The following is a 10,242-nucleotide window of genomic DNA, read 5'->3' as shown; positions in this document are numbered from 1 at the left end:
AATGTAACTATAATAATCAAATATAATATTGAGATATCAGTCTGCTTAATAGACTAATTCAGCATTCAAATCTAGTGACAGCATATCTCAATATGTACAATAAATATTTCATATACTATCCTAGAATATTGTGGTTTATTATTTTACATTTGCCAATTTAGCTTCAACTACCTGGTAAATAGAGTCTTCTTAAAACCTAAAATGTGAATAATTAGAAACTCTTGCCAACTAGTTTTCCAGCTTTCCTGTGTTGTCTAAATAAACAAAACGGGGAGAAATTAACTTTTCATATTACGAATCTCATGATTAGATCTCTGCGTCATATTGGCATCACTTGCCAAATAGGAATTCTGAATTGAGAGAACATTTTGTAATTGTTCTTTGTTTTGACAGTGATCCCTCAGCAGAAAACAAGCCACAAGGGCAGGTTTCAGGTTTAGAATGAAATTGAACATACTTGTATGAGTCACTGGAAATGAAAGTTCATATAGAATTGTTGTTTCAGTAAATTTTTGTTTCCTGCTGAGGTAATCTTTGTTAACAGATTTACTTTCCTATTCATGGATTTCTAGCCCCCTCAGCAGAATACAATTCCTTTAGCTGTCTGTTTCTTATTGTCTCCTGGTCACCTCCCACATGCCATGAAAATGGGATTTAGTGACTACATAATGCACATAGGTAGATTCTGGCTTTCTTGTAAGGTGCAGCTATTGAGAATATTGTGCTGTTTATCACCACAGCAAATATCAAAGCAGCACCAGCAAGACTTTTAGACTGAGCTCACAGGGTCATGCTTTTTATTCTTGTCAATGGAGAAAACAGCCTGATTCATATAAGAATACTGCTTTGCATACAAAGACTTTTTTGACTGCAGGCTGAAAGCTTTGTGCCAGAGTTAATTTGTTCTAAGCAGTGAGAGCCTCAGAATGGTGCAGATATTACTTGAAGACTCTGATGTGAGTCTCTAGCATGGCATCCATCTACCCGAGTTACTGTGTCCACCTTGTCGTACTGTGACAGGGATCAGCAGAACTGAGATTTGGTCTGCTGGGAGGGGTTGTCTGTGGAAGGATAATTTTCTAGAAAATGTTTTCAGAGTTTCAAGGAAGTACCAAGTTCTTGCATCTTCAATTGTCCTTCAGTTCCATCTGTTTCAGAAGGTGAGGAAAGTGATCTCCACAGCGTTTTAAAGATACATCCTTGTTGCTCACGATCTTCTCCCCCCCTCCCCGAGGTTATGTGGTAAGCAATTTCTCAAAGCTCAGTCCTTGTACTGCTTAAACTAGGCATGATGAAACCTGAATTGCACAAATACTCTAGAAAAATCTGCCTCGCACTTCCTCCCACAATTTCCAGGGTCTTTGTACCTGACCTTGGCCTGATCATTTATCTTCTCCATGCTGCTTTTGTACAAAATGAGTTATCTTCCATCATTCTGAGACTAAGGCCATGCAAATATATCCTGCTGTATCTCCAGCTTTGCCTGCTGAAGAAGTTACCCCTCTCAGCACCTTTCCATGAGGGGTCTTATTACTGCCTCTTTCCTGGAGCTGCCCCAGCATATTTGCTGACTGAAAGCTGTTTGCTGAGTTTTTCTTGCAATTCCTTTCTTTTAGTCACCAAGATCGATGACCTTTCAGTCAGTACAACTGGTGATACATTAAAAGAAATTTACAGTTAGTTTAAGATAACTTAGGCTATTTTGATTGAGACAATTAGGAAGTAACCATATAAGTAGCTCTGCAAGGGGATGTCTGTAGCTCCCACACTCCCCCCACAAAAAAGCATCTGAAAGTGGTAACCTCAGTTGGCAAAACTAGGGAGAAGGTGTGTATTAACTGACTTTAATCATTAATATATTTTAGTTCATTGGAAGGAAGAAGTGGGTACTAAAGGTTATTATTTAGATAAATGATCCAAAAGACAAGCATAAAAAAAGACAGATATGCTGAGTGAAAGCAGAAACCCATTTCCCCAATCCATTAGCATTTTTAGTTTTAAACTATAAGGAGATTATCTAATATGTGACGCAAGGATGACTGAAAAAATGTAATCAGATGACTTTCTTGTTATTAAAAGGAAGAAGTAGGTTGCAACTAAAATGAGCTTTTAAATTAGTGCTTTGTGGGCATCACAGTTAAAAAAACACAATTATAAATCAGGATAGCATCATTGATCAAAGTCCCGCATTATGGCACTTCACATTTCCTATATGAAATTTATATAATCCAAGTTTCTGTGCCAAAAAAAATTAAGTCTGCATGAGAGACTTAATTCTATGCTGAATGCTGACCTTATCTAAGGAACGCTTGTATTATATTGTCATTTATAAGGCAGTTTTCATCAAACGCCCATAAATATTTAACAAGGGACATTTCCTTTTCCCTCTGTTCTTTCACCTTTGTTGTTAATTGCTTAGCTTTAACATAGCAATTGTAATTCTGTTCTCTGAAGATCAGTCCTTATTTTTATTAGCGATTTCTTTAATTCTGACAAGGCAAACAATACATGGAAGTAGGAGCGACATTCCAGAATAAATGCCTACGAATGCTTGGATTCGACAAACAAATCCCCTAAAATGGACAGTTACTGTTACTTTGTTAAAATCACTTTTTACCTGTTTATTTATCTATGAAAGTGATAACACTGACAAGAATAAGTATGGTGCCACTAACACAGGAGCAACTGCAGCGGTAGTAGTGTGCAGCATCAGTGTTCATTCCACTGCTAAACACATTCTTTTTTATACATGGTGTAAAGTAATTGTTTTCAGGGACAGTTAATTTCCAGGAGCTTTTTCTAGCACAGTGGGGTGCTCCCAGCAATTAACAAAAGTCTTATGGCATTTTTCCTGAGGATTTGTTAAACGTGCAAAATAGGATATGTATCTGAGCCAGATACAGTGAAGTATTTGGAGGTCTTTTCAGGATGATAGCAAACTTTGGATCTTGTACTGTAACAAAGGTACCGTTTTGTACACGTTGGTTGCCATTCTGCATCTTAATCTCAGTTCCTATAATGCATGATTTTATTGCTTGTAATCTAGTATTAATTTAACATACAGTTCCTGTTCTGGAACCCCACTTACCTGACCATAACCAGAGTGCAGCACTGGACTGTGTGCACGACATCTCTAGTTAAAGATCGTTCTCTCAAAGTACTTTGAAATAGCAACACTGGTTTAACCCTGACAGAGAAGAGTTCTTTTCCCTTAGTTTAGACAAACATCTTTGCTCCTAGTTCTGTGGCTGGGTACCACTGAAAAGAATCTGGCATCATCCTCTTGGCATCCACCTTTAAAATACTTATATGCATTAATAAGATCCCCTCTCAGACTTCTCTAGACTAAACAGGCCCAGCTCCCACAGTCTCTTCTCATCAGAGAGATGCTCCAGACCCCTGATCATCTTCGTGGCCCTCCGTTGGACCCTCTCCAGTAGTTCCTTGTCTTTGTTGTACTAAGGAGAAGTCAAGATTAATAAATCAGTTATAAAACTACCCCATTAGCAAGTAACAAAAATTACCACATTAAAATAGCCTCTTGGTAGAACAGCTATTTCTCAGGCTGCTTTAAAGGTGATTTCATTACTTTAATAACTAGAGCTGGTCCTTCTGTTGCCCTATTTGTGAACATTTGCACCTGTGCCCAATATAAACTAGATTTTGAAACACAGGTGAAAACAGAAATTACAAAAGCCATGGCATAGTTAGGGTTGGAAAGGACCTTAAGATCATCTAGTCGCAATCACAGGGGCAGGGATGCTTCACACTAGACCATGTCGCCCAAGGCTGTGTCCAGCCTGACCTTGAACACTACCAGGAATGGAGCATTCACCACTTCTTTAGGCAACCCATTCCAGTGCCTCACCACCCTCACAATAAAGAACTTCTTCCTTATATCTATCCTAAACTTCCTCTGTTTAAGTTTGAACCCATTACCTGTTTGTCCTATCACTACAGTCCCTGATGAAGAGTCCCGCTCTGACATACTTGTAGGCCCCCTTCAGATACTGGAAAGCTGCTATGAGGTCTCCACACAGCCTTTTCTTCTCCAGGCTGAACAACCTCAGCTTTCTCAGCCTGTCTTCATATGTGAGGTGCTCCAGCCCCCTGATCATCCTCGTGGCCCTCCTCTGGACTTCCTCCAACAGCTCCATGTCCTTCTTATGTTGGGGTCTCACAAGAGCAGAGTAGAGGGGCAGGATCACCTCCTTTGACCTTCTGGTCACAGTCCTTTTGATGCAGCCCAGGATATGGTTGGCTTTCTGGGCTGCGAGTGCACACTGAAGCCAGCTCATGTTCATTTTCTCATCGAGCAACACCCCCAAGTCCTCTGCAGGGCTGCTCTGAATCTCTTCTCTGCCCAACCTGAATCTCTTCTCTGCCCCTGTAGCTCCGGGATTGCTCCGACCCAGTTATAGGACCTTGCACTTGGCATGGTTAAACTTCGTAAGGTTGGCATCAGCCCACCTCACAAGTTTGTCAAGGTCCCTCTGGCTGGCATTCCTTCCCTCCAGCTTATCAACCAAACCACACAGCTTGGTATCATCAGCAAACTTGCTGAGGGTGCACTCAATCCCACTGTCCATGTTGCCGACAAAGATGTTGAACAGGGTTGGTCCCAACACCGATCCAAGGGACACCACTCATTACCCAACCTGTATCAGCTGGACACTGAGCCATTGACCACAACTCTGTGTGTGGCCATCCAGGCAATTCTTTATCCACCAGGTGGTGCATCCATCAAATTCGTATCTCCAGTTTAGAGACAGGGATGTTGTGTGGACAGTGTCAAATGCTTTACACAAGTCCAGGTAGACAAATTTTGTGTAATTTCATTGTTTATCAGGAAAGGGTTTGTCACTTTTGCTCTCCTGACTAATTCTGGAAAAAAAAATAAAAAATAGTATGCTAAGTATTAAGGAAACGTTAAGAACAAAGCTTTGCACAACTGGTTATGTATGTATGTGTATGCCTATGGAGTGGCTGGTTATGTACAGCTTGAATATTCTTTTTCTCAGTGGAAATGCCCTCCTTGCTTACTGCTGGCAAAGGTAAGCTGTCTATTTTTAGGACAACCCACATTTGTCTGGATACACTTCAGGCTGGCAGTGTTAAGCTTACTGCAGCCCATTCCTGTACGTAATCATGGAAGAACACACAGTTAAAATGAGGTATGTGTCAGTATAGTTTAGAATATTATGATTACAGAAATCAACTGAAGAGACAGTTTTATTCTTCATCTTATAATTGAAGTTGTAAATTCTTAACTGCAGGTGCCATATTTTCATTAAGTGTTTAAATAAATCCTCACAATATGGGCCCTGATCCCTGATGAGGGACTCCTGCAGCACTGTAATGAAAAGAAATAATAAGAAGAATAAATAACTGTGCCCTTGTTTATGAGCCACACCAAGATGTTTGTCTGAATTCCCAGCTCTTTAATTAATCCTGAGTCCTGCATGTGAGTGGTTCCAGTTCTAACAGCTGTTACCTCTGTGGTGATCTTATTGCCTGATTTTGAGGTCTGCAGGTGAAAGATTAAGCTTGAAAGGAAGAGAAGCATACTGGCAATTTGACTATACAAATATATATATATTCAATAAACAGGATAATTAAATTTATAGGAATACGTGGAATAATGATGATGTTACCTGTCTCCTGGCTACAGATGAGGTACCTGTATGTAGGACTCATTTCCTTCTTTGGCATTCACAGAAGTAGAACAACACAGGCTATGTGATCCTAATCCTGCTTTGTAAATTGATCGCTGCTTCTTTCATTCCAGTACTGAAAGACACTTGATCTAATGTATTTGAACACAAGATTAAAGACTAGATACAGCTGAGCTCCAGTCCTGACGTAGTAACATCCTCTTTGTAGCCTTGGGCAAGTCACTTAATCTTTGAATTTTGAAGCTTCAAATTTTGTTATGTAAAATAATTACAAACATGTTATGTTGTTAACCAGAGCCACATTAGTGGTGTGAGAACTGTTTAGATGTTCTTTGTGAAGGATGGGTGTTAGGCAAGAAATGTTATTACAGATACATCTGAGCAGTAAAATTCAGATACTGAGCTTAACCTGGGTGAAAGAGCACTGGGTTTAGGGTTCAATATGACCCTGATTATTTCTTTATTCACATAAGTGAGCACAATCTCTACCCTGTTTTGTTAGAAATTCTAATTTCTTATTCTTCCATAACTTTCAGATGCCAAGTTCAGTTGCTTTTTCCCATCAGCAGAAAAGGTCGTTCTCATTAAGAGACAAATAATGCAAATTGGATGCATCCAATTTGAATATTTGAATATGCAAATGAGAACACTTCTCATTTTTCTTCCCAAGTACTGACCTCTGAGTCAAATGGAATTCATTCTGCTCTAAGCTGAAAGTGAACTTCTGTGCAATAAAGATGACTGGGTGTCACATGGCATCCAACATATTTTATCTAATTGTGATTCCAGATATTTGATGGCAGTCAGAAAGCCTGTGGCTGGATTTCACGAGAATGAAAAATGAGAAGTCAGCCTAGATTCCAGTTTTTGTGTAGAAACAGAGGTAATTAAGTGAAATTATTAGACCTGCTCAAGGCCAACATAAAAAATTGTTTTAAAGACCAGTGTTTAAGATTGATGTTACCAGCAGCGCTTTGATGCAGACTGGGAATGCAGCCATGGAACAATCCCAACCTCCAGCAATAAGGAAACAGATTCAAGGTCACTTGCAAGCTGAGATGCTTTATATTGCACATTTCAATGCATTCTGGACTGACCATAGGTTCTTATAGTACCAAGGATTGTCCTTTTATTAGGTAATCACTATGAGTGATTGTCAGATGAGAAAAATCTTGCCATCATTATCTATAATGGACAATACACTATTATTCTCTAATAGAATTTAGAAACATTGTTGCATTTTGTTCTTTAGTAACTAGGTTGAATAAGGGTGTGATCCAGTATTACTCTCCAGTTCCTTCAAAAGTAATTACACACTAAAAATTGCAATACATCAAAAATTTAATTACATTAAAAGTGCTTACTAATATTTTGTTATTACTCTGTTTAATCTTGGCATCTGCATGCCATCCCTTAATTTATTTCAGTTAATTTATTAATTTATTAGTCCATTAATTTATTTCTGTAAAAATTATAGGTCACATTGTGAAATTCTTCTTATATTGCTATGTAGTTAAAACTCCCATTATTTTTTTTCCCAGAGTGTAGCTTCAGTGAAGACATTGATTTGGGGTTCATGGCCTTGTGCATGCAGTGATGCATCTAACAGAGGAAGACAACTAAGACTATGCTTTAGTTTATATATATTTCAGATTTTTGTATAATCATATTTTTTCAGTTTATAATACTTAAATTTACTAGTTTTTGTATTTAATTCAATCAGCCATTTAAATATTTCCTTGATGTTAAAATAAAATGTTTATTTGGGTCATAAGCTTCAATGCTCTTCTTAAGTAAATGAAATATAAACTGCATAATAAAATATGCAGGGGGACACTCCAACAGTAATTAAACTCTTAACAGAGTAATTAACCTATATTTTTCTTTCTTTTATATGCATAGTCACACAAACTCATATGAAAATACTCTTAAGTTGCTGCTGCTTTATAAAGGAAAAACCACAATTTTTGGGAAAGTCAATAGACAGTGATTTTGTGCAATAAATGAGTATATTTTGGCTCTCGTAAAGAAATTATACAGAGAATGTAATGCTGTCTTCTGCACCAGCTTATTTTGACACTATGGCAGGGTAACTATATTTCAGAGAACTTTAGATATAAATAAAATAAGCACAAACATATAAATAGATATATAAATACACAAGCACACATTATGTACAAATACGCATACAATATATAAATTAATGTAATGATTCGAAAATCTACACCTTAAAATCTATTGTATGCATGAATCGGTAAACAAATTTTTCCCCAAAATTCCATAAACTTGTCCCACTGACATTGTGCATCAGTATTTCTTATTCCACAACATAAGGCAGGAAGAACTTTCTGAAAAGTGTGGTCTGTAGTTATTTCTTGATTCATGAATCCTTTATGAGGATTGTGCATATGCAGAGCAAGAGGACAATATAGTTTCTCACATTTTCTGTTACTGTCAGTACTAAAAAAGGCATCAGCCGGACAGAAGAGCATTTTTGTAATTTCTTTGAGTGCATGGTGTAGCTCACAAGCATTTCTCTTTGTAACAGTGGTGGCTGGAGTAGCTCCCTCTGTTCATTTATATCATTCCTTCTGCTGTATGAATAAAGAATGAACTGACTCAGAGAATTAATTCACATTAAATTTTTCATTTTTGCTGGGTTATTTTCCCCTGGCTCTGTCTGGCTGTGTACTGCTGTGTCAATACTGCTGAATGGGTAGAGGGAACAAATTGAACAAGAAAGAACAAACCTGGACAGGATGGAGAGGTACATGGTCAGGTATTTTTACAAAGTGCAGAAATGAAATCCTCACTTGGGTATTTCAGAAGCTCTATGGAGATTATTAGCCTGCAGTAATATAAAAATCAATTAGATGTAGGGAACTTGGAGTTGTACAGCGTCTTCTGCAGGGTTACTTCACTAGTGCCAAATTATATGATAAATTTTATAACACGTACGGACAAAATAACTTTTGATTCAGTTATTCTGTAAGGTTCTTTAGGACATAGACAAGAAATTTGAGGCTTTCTTTGGGGCTATTTGACAGGAAAGCTGGTGTTCCCTCAAACCTGCTGTTCCCTCAAACCTGTCATGACTTAAGGTATGACCAGAAAATATGAATGGTTTTGATTCAAATTTTCTATAAGATGGGATCAGAATTTTGGGAAGGCCTGATTGCAACAGCCATATCAATGTGGAATATGTGGAAAATAGGGGGAATTGGCTAGAAGTCATAAAGCTGAAGCAAGGTCAAAGGTATGAGCATAGGTATGGATTTGGAGAAGGCTGAGGTTCGTAATGACTTCTTTGCCTCAGACTTTACTGACAAATGCTCTGACCACACCACCCAAGTCTTGGAAGGCAGACGCAGGAACTCTGAGAATGAAGATCCTAGGCCCACTGCAGGAGAGGGTCAGGTTCAAGATCATCTTAGAAACCTGAACGTACACAAGTTCATGGGACCTGATGAAATCTATCCACAGGTCTTGAAGGAGCTGGTGAATGAAGTTGATAAGCCATCATATTTGAAAACTCATGGCAGTCAGGTGAAGTTCTCGATTACTGGAAAAAAGGTAATATACCCCCCATTTTCAAGAAGGAGAAAATGGATGGCCAGGGGAACTACAGACCAGTCAGTCTCACCTCTGTGCCTGGCAAAATCTTGGAGCAGATTCTCCTGGAAGGCATGCTAAGGCACATGAAAAACAACAAGGTGCCTGGTGACAGCCAGCATGGCTTCACTAAGGGGAAATCCTGCCTGACCAATTTGGTGGCCTTCTATGATGGGGCTACAGAACTGATGGACAGGGGTAGATCAATTGACCAGCAGGTCAATGGAGGTGATCCTGCCCCTCTACTCTGCTCTTGTGAGACCTCACTTGGTGTATTGTGTGCAGTTCTGGTGTCCTCAACATAAAAAGGACATGGAACTGTTGGAACAAGTCCAGAGAAGGGCCACAAGGATGATCAAGGGACTGGAGCACCTCCTGTATGAAGACAGGCTGAGAAAGTTGGGGCTGTTCAGCCTGGAGAAAAGAAGGCTGCACGGAGACCTCATAGCAGCTTTCCAGTATCTGAAGGGGGGCTATAGGGATGCTGGGGATGGACTCTTCATTAGGGACTGTAGTGACAGGACAAAGGGTAAAGGGTTAAAACTTAAAGTTTAGATTGGATGTAAGGAAGAAGTTCTTTACTGTTAGGGTGTGAGGCACTGGAATGGCTTGTCCAGGGAAGCTGTGAATGCTCCATCCCTGGCGGTGTTCAAGACCAGGTTGGACAGAGCCTTGGGTGACATGGTTTAGTGTGAGGCATCCCTGCCAGTGGCAGGGGGATTGGAACTTGATGATCTTAAGGTCCTTTCCAACCCTAACTATTCTATAATTCTATGATCTCCTTGGGCCAGAGAAGGTGCACTGTTTCTGTAAAAGCAAATAAATTCTGAAGTATCAACACAAGATGCAAAACAAAATGAATCTATCCTATGAAACCTTGTTAACTTTGTACTATTCTTACAGTGTAAATAAGTGATTACTCACAGAATAATATGATTTTGAAACAAAAGGCATT

The sequence above is a fragment of the Pezoporus flaviventris genome, unplaced genomic scaffold, assembly GCF_033815535.1.
Source record: "Pezoporus flaviventris isolate CSIRO_AGI_PZ_B2104156 unplaced genomic scaffold, CSIRO_AGI_Pfla_v1 ptg000047l, whole genome shotgun sequence".
Taxonomy (NCBI): domain Eukaryota; kingdom Metazoa; phylum Chordata; class Aves; order Psittaciformes; family Psittacidae; genus Pezoporus; species Pezoporus flaviventris.
The sequence above is the reverse complement of the archived record's forward strand: the minus strand, read 5'-3'. Positions refer to the sequence as shown.